A 7,404-nucleotide genomic window follows, 5' to 3' on the forward strand; every position below is an offset into this window, starting at 1 on the left:
TTACACAGACATACATGCAGGCTGTTGGGGGTTGCGGACCCCCAAACCCTGAATTTCTTGTGAACAACTTGTCATGCTTGCAGCTGCTCTGAGCAAAACACCTTGTTTTCCTGTGTTTGCAGCGGCTCTGAGCATCAGGAGTTCCTGATGCTAGGGGAGGGTTTCTGGTGGGTTTGGCTGGGGCATGGATATCAGTCAAGGATCCCTATATAAGCTGCCCTGGAACACAATAAAAGGGGCATTCTTGTTTCAAGGATGACCTCTCTCTCTCTCTCTCTCTCTCTCTCTCTCTCTCTCTCTCTCTCTCTCTCTCTCTCTCTCTCTCTCTCTCTCTGTGTGTGTGTGTGTGTGTGTGTGTGTGTGAATAGCAAAAGGTCCTGTAGTGCAGGCGGTAAGCTACAGGCATAGTACATGAAGTACAGGCGCTACAGGATTGTAGTACCCATAGTAGCGCAGATGCTACAGCAGGCAAAATACAAATAAATAAATTTAAATGCACCCTGTAGAGAATGTGCTATTTATTTCTGTGTCCTGCCTCCCTGCCTGGCTGGCTTTTCTTTCGGACCTCCCAGTGTTATGCACACCCTTCCTGGGGTTGGTCAGGGGCTGCTTTGGGCATTATCCTCTGCTCTGTCTCCTCCATACAAGGCCTAGAATAGGGGGACAGGCCTTCTTTCCCATTCCTGGGTATTAGGGTTCAGCTGTACCGTCCTGGAAGTCTCCTTTTGGAGATGAGAAAGGTGTTGCATGCGCTAATCTGGGGTCCCTTTTCCTCCTGCTCCTCCCTTTGCTTGACTATGAAATTAAAGATAGGGTTCAATATTTGTGAGCTGTGTTTCAGCTAGGTTTTTAGTTTTTAAAGTTAGCATGTTGTAACATGTAAAAGTCATTTGTTTGGAGGATGTGGGTACCAGGGTGTTTACTGACTGTTCTCCATGTTTTCTTCCATCTTGAAGATCTCCTGTCTCAAAGAAAAGACCCACATGAAACTTGGTCCCTCCCCACAGACAGGAGAGAGAGGGTGACTAGCTTCTTGCTGCCTTTTGCTTTGTTTGCTATAGATAAACCAGAACCCACAATGAGGGCCTCCCCTCTTTGTCTGGCGCAGCTGCTGTTCACCCAGTCCTGGTTTGCTGGTGGGGTGGGAGTCTTCTGGGTGAAGGCAGGTGAGTCCAGAATGACGTCATTTCCAAGGTTTGACTCAATTCCTGCCCCCGCAACCATCCCACCTGCAGCGAACAGAAAGGAACACCTGTGAGGAGAGAAACCGCTCTGTGCTGTCATTAAAAGTGAACCTGCTGGAACAAAAGCCAAACAAACGGTCTTAGGCCTGATGCGAAGGCATCACCAGAGAAAACCCACGGTGACATCGCCACTCTTCTCTCAAAAACAGTCGCGCTAAATTAAGTAACAGCAACAGCAACAACAACAAATTGTTTCCCACACCCTTTGCCCGGCTTCCACCACCAGGGCTCAGCCGGCACCAGTTTCCATGCTTGAGTTATTAACTTATGAAAATAGGCACAAAAGGGGGGAAATGCGCACAGATCCCCGGCTGCGTTATTACTCATTGCTATGGCTCAGTGGGTTCCAGCACAAAGGCGTGTTATTCTGCCTGCCACTCTCTCGGGTTTGAACAAAACGCGGCTCGCTAATGGGTTCTGCCTCATATACCTTTCTGTAATCATTACGTTGCCATTCTCTGTAATTTATCCTGTTCTTCACGAGGACTGTGTGCATTAGTCAGACGTGCCCATGTCTTGGACGTCCCCTTTCATTTGTGGCTGGGAACGAAAGGTCACGAAGCTGCCAGTCACTTGGGGTAAGCACCCATAATGCACCCGTTATGCTGATCTGGGCAATATTTGGAAATAGTAATGGATGACCCTAAATGGATTCTGAAAACCCAGTGAATTGGGATAGCGGTGCGAATGATGAAGGGAATCTGAAAGCAGTCAAGAGAAGACGGAAGGAGGGGGAATCTCAGCCTCTGTTTGGGGCTCATGGTGGACCACATTTCCCTGAGCCAGTTGTGGCTGCTCACAGGCTGAATGGTCTCAAGTTGAACTCCTATACTGCCAGCTATACCCTACAGTTTCTAATTTGTGCTCAGCAGTGCTATTTCAGGGCTGGAGAGATGGTTCAGCGGATAAAAGTCCTTGCTACTCAAGCACAATAACCTGACTGCAGATCTCTAGGACCTAGATGTGGCCACGGAAGGGTCCAGTGCTGGACACTGGCCCTTATAAGTGCTTAGATAAGCACACACATGCATTGCGTACATATGCATGTGTGCATGCATGCACACACCAACTTTTTTTTCCTGAGACAGGATTTCTCTGTATAGTCCTAGCTGTTCTGGAACTTGTTTTGTAGACCAGGCTGGCATCAAACTCAGAGATCTGTCTGCCTCTGTCTCCCGAGGGCTGGGACTAAAGGCCACCACACCCAGCCACAAACTTTCTTTTTGAAGGAAAGAAGAAATATTCTATACTAGCTTGAGCCAAGTGTGTAAAGGAACTGAGTGGCATCGTGCTCCTGGAAACTCTGGAACTGGCTGTAGAAATCAAGGCCTGTCAAAGTTTATTTTGGGGGCAAAGGGGCACAGCCAAAATTTCCAGTGAACTTGAGACTGACAACCCTGGGAAAGCTGGGACACAAGGTTTTTAAAAACCAAGTCGGAATCGCATGCCACCAGCTACTAAGCAGGTGACGTGGGTTGGGCACCTTAGAGCAGCCAGATCGAAGCCCGTGAAGCCCCCTCCCTCCACCAGGACAGAGAATTCTCCACCAGCCTCTTTGCCAGTCAGCTCCGCAGCTATCGTGACCCTAGTAAAAGAGCAAGTACATTCTTGCACCTTCCTGGAAGTGCTAATGAATGCTTTGGTTTTGTTCTTTCCTCCTCATTAAGACAAATGAGTTCTCTTCTGCCCCCAGGAAGCTACTCTAACCCAGACGCCAGCCACTCTCCTTCCTGCTCAGCAGAGCTCAAACCTCTCTAAGGGGCCCTGTCCTGTCAAGTAGCCTAGGGACCTACCTTGCCTGCTTCAGACTCAGCCTCAGGGCCTCTTCAGATGGCTCATGGCTCTTGGAGCCCACCACTCACCTCCCTGGGGCCCAGCAATGTGTTTGAGGTTATCTCAACTCTGGAGGTCCTGACACACACTAAGAAACACAGGCACACTACATTTCTATGATAATGTGTCCTGGAGAGGCTGCCAGGCTCAGCAGAGTTTAGGAAGACAACACCCCTAAAGGATCTTTAGAGACTGTACAGCCAAACCCTGTTCGCCCTAATTTTGAGTCAAAAATCTCTCACTGGCCTTGAACTCACTAAAGGAGCTACGTGGAGCTTACTGTCTCTGCCTCCCAGAACCTAGCCTTTATCTGTGTGGGTGCTTGTGGGGCGAGCACTTTATATCCCTAGCCCTTTGCCCTACTTTTAACAGTCTAAAATGAAGCAAAGTGGTGTATGGATCTACATTGTCAGGGTAGTGGCCTAAAGCTGGGAGCAGTGTCTCTTCACTCTGCTGGCCTGTTGTCCACACTATCCCCACCTAAGACCTCCTTCCCTCCTTCCCAATGCCAATGCAAAGCTACCAGATCATGCTGACTGGAGGACAATGTGAACTTACCCAGAGACCACTGGTGGTAGAACAAAGGGCCTTCATGCAGCTGTAAGGGAATGGCAGGCCTCTGGGACACAGCTCTGTGTAGACAGAAGTTTCTGTCTCGCCCAGTCCCACAGCGGTTCAGTCCCAAAGAAACACACACAGGATTATACTAATTATAAACTGTTTGGCCTGTTAGCTCAGGTGTATTATTAACTAGCTCTTACAACTTAAATTAACCCATAATTCTTCTCTATGTTTGGCCACATGGCTTGGTACCTTTTATTCATGAGGCATTCTCATCTTGCTTCCTATGACTCTGGCTATTGACTACATGCCTGAGCCATTCCTCTTCCCAGAATTCTCCTAGTCTGGTCACCCTGTCTATACTTCCTGCCTGGCTACTGGCCAATCAGTGTTTTATTAAGCCAATACAAGCGACAAGTGTTTACAGGGAACAAGAGCATTATCCCACAGCAGCTCTGTGCTCCAAAGTCACAGCAACCAGCAAGGATACAGCACAGCTGGCCTATGTGTGTGAAAGGCCTAGGTGGTTGCTAAACTGTCAGAGGAGAGTGAGGGCCACCTGAGGACTGTTCTTGGGGATTCAAGCTGAGCAAACTGGTTGGAAGCATCACCTCAGCCCCTAACATCCTTATCCAAAGAGTCTGGAATGTTTAGGTGGGGATTCACCCCAGCCCCTGGCATCCATTTTGGAATTTGGATTTTTCATTTGGGTGAAAAGACCCATTTCAAGCCCCCTCCCCTGGGAGTTGCCACAGGTCAGACTCCACATCCGAGGAAGCCTGCCAAACAGGTGACTCCTCCCCAGAGAGGGTCAAGACCACCCCCACAGGCTATTTAAACTGCTCCCCAGAGAACAAACACATGGTCTTTTTGGTTCTCGTCCCCTGCTCTCCATGTTTTCCTGGAGGGCCACCCATTAAACCTGAGCTTTTTCTAATTTGGTCTGATTTGTTCTGATTTGAATTACTGCATCGGCAGAGAGGCTTATTGGGTTGGAAAAACTTGGCACAAGCATAACCCACCTTCCCTCCCCCCACTTGAGCGACAACCAGTGTGAGCACCAGGTCACATCTTACTCACCCATCCCTAAGTGATGTGATGGTTGATATAAAGAGCTGGATGGGCTCCAGAGCCACCTGAGAGACAAGCTTCTGCACGATGCCTGTGAGGGATTCTCTACATAAGTTCGTTGAGGTGGGAAGACGTCCCGTAACTGTAGGTCACCCTGCCATGGGCTGGGGGCTTGAACTGACCCACAAGAAGACAAGTTGAGCATCAGCATTCATCTGGCTGAGTGTGCGATGTGACTAGTCACTTCAAGTTCCTTCAGGCAGCCCTTCTCCACCAAGACAGACTGCACCCTCAAACTGTAAGCCAAAAAAAAAAAAAAGCCCACTCTCCCTTAACTTGCTTCTTGTCATCGTGTTTCTTGTTGTCATAGCAACAAGAAAGGTCACTGATGCTGGTGGCTACATTGATGAGTTCCTTTCTTTAACTCCTTCTCTGTAGCATCAAGTTCCTTCCCACACTGCCCAGGCCTCTATTCCCTTTCAAACTGGAGACGCTCTGGCCAAAGAGCAGCCCCCGACAGCCGCCACTCTTCATCTCTGTGTGAACTGAACTGCTCTAAGTACTCCATATAAGTAGAATCAGACGGTATGTTCTTTCACATCTGGATGATTTTCACTAACTGCATCTGGACTCAACTAAAGCCCAAGCTGCCGGGCACTCCTGCAGTGGTGAACTTTCTTTCCCAAGCCTCGGGTTGGGGGATCTGTAGTTTAGGGTGGAAGGCTGGGACAGGTGCCCAGGACCACTAGAGTGTTTGACTCACCACCCCCACCCACTCCACTCCACCCCACCCCCAGCCAACACTGTCCACCAAACATACCCTCCGCTCTCATGGCCTCGTGTGCCAGATTGTTGCTTGGAAACCATTGGCAACCCCAAGCTGCACAGAACCCAGAAGCAAGTGTATGACACCCATTTCAATGGGAGTTACATTTTTTAAAAAAGATTCTTTCCCCCTTCAAGGAAGGGGAGAGAGCTGAAGCTGTTGATGGAAAAACACACTTCCATGGGGCAGCACGGGGTAGCCATGCGCACATCTGCTGTTAACAGGTTGCAGCTGGAAACAGACCTAGAGCTGTGTATGTGGAACCAGCTAAACACGATAAGATTACCACTTGGAGGGTAACAACGGAGTTAGGAGTGGGGCAGGGGGGCAGGAAAAACCCAGACCCGTACTCAGTCTGTGTATTTGCTCCTCACACTTTACCAAAGATGTGTTGACTGGGTCGGATTTGCTATGAATTTGAAAAGCCGGAATGGCTCAAGATTAGTTACAGACGAACTCAAGATGTTCTCAGAGCCTCGCAACGCAGCCTGCAGCACAGCCTATAGCCTCCCATGAGAGCCCGAAAGGAGACTGCAGCTAGGAAGTCACTTGGATTTGAGGAGCTGTGACCCAGGAGAAAGGCAGTGTGCTAGCTACTCACATGGAGAGAACACACAATGCCTTAAGAACAACTCAAGAATTTCCTTTGGGTACAGCTCACAGCCAACTTGTTCTGGTGGTTCTGAGTCTGTAGCAAGAACGTCATGGTAATGGGAGCATATGACTGACACCTCATGGCTGGCAGATGAGAGAGAGAGAGAGAGAGAGAGAGAGATCTGGAAACATACCTCCCCCTGCACTCTTGTATGCACCCTGGGTGTGTGTGTGTGTGTGTGTGATATCTGGAAACATTCCTTCCCTTGCACTCACGCAGGCACCCCAGGTGTGTGTGTGTGTGTGTGTGTGTCTGTGACTGGTAAAGGTTGCATTCCTGATGGGCCTCGTGCTTTGAGCGCTCACCTAGTAGACTTCATCAAAAATCACTTCTTTTAATAAGCAGCCTGCAGGAAAACAATTATTGATGTCAGTTTCATTATCCGCGAAATTCTAGAACAAAGGACGCATGGCCCGCAACTCTGGCCTGTTAGATGATACCGAATTTTAGTTAAAAGACATTAATATGTTAAGATGATGGCAGAAGGGGGCTACTGCTCCCAGGTTTTAGAAACCAGGAAGGCAGAATATGGCTGCCAGATTGTCTCAATGAACTCTGCAGTGTGCAATATTTGTCACCTGTGGCCTTTCGTCTGAGGCTTTAGGTTCTGTCTGGTTTTTTTTTTTTAGACAAGTCTTTACTGTGAGGCCCTGGATGGCCCCAAACTGTCAGCAACCAGCCAGCCTCCACCTTCCGGGGGCTGGGATTAAGGTGCACCTTCTGGGGCTGGGATTACAGGTGCGCAGCCCCTCAGCACCACTTTAGCTGGGGTAAAGCAGGACCCTGCACTTCCACAGGAGAGAGGGTGGTGGGATTCAGGGAGGGAGCTTCTGTCCCCTCGTGTACTGCCACAGCAGATCCTTGAAGAGGATCCACCACTAAAATCCCACCCCTCCCAGGGGGCTACTGCCCCAAGTTGAGACAAGCCCTTGAAAGGAAGCTCTGGGTTTGTTTATTTGTTTGTTTTCTGAATAAGAAACTTGGTGCTATGTCCAGGCCATTAACATAGGAAAACCTCTGCAGTGGGACTGATAAGTGGTACCGGAACGGCTCTTCTGAAAGCAGTAAATTAACAATATAATGACAGGCAAGGATGTCCAAGCCACCCTAACCAATTCTAAGATCACTGGCTCCCGAAACATTAACAGACTAGGAATACGCATGTTGACACACTGGCTTCAGGAAAGGCCTTCTACAGCAGGTGAATGTCCCCA

Source organism: Microtus pennsylvanicus, chromosome 2 (genome assembly GCF_037038515.1).
Source record: "Microtus pennsylvanicus isolate mMicPen1 chromosome 2, mMicPen1.hap1, whole genome shotgun sequence".
Taxonomy (NCBI): Eukaryota; Metazoa; Chordata; class Mammalia; order Rodentia; family Cricetidae; genus Microtus; species Microtus pennsylvanicus.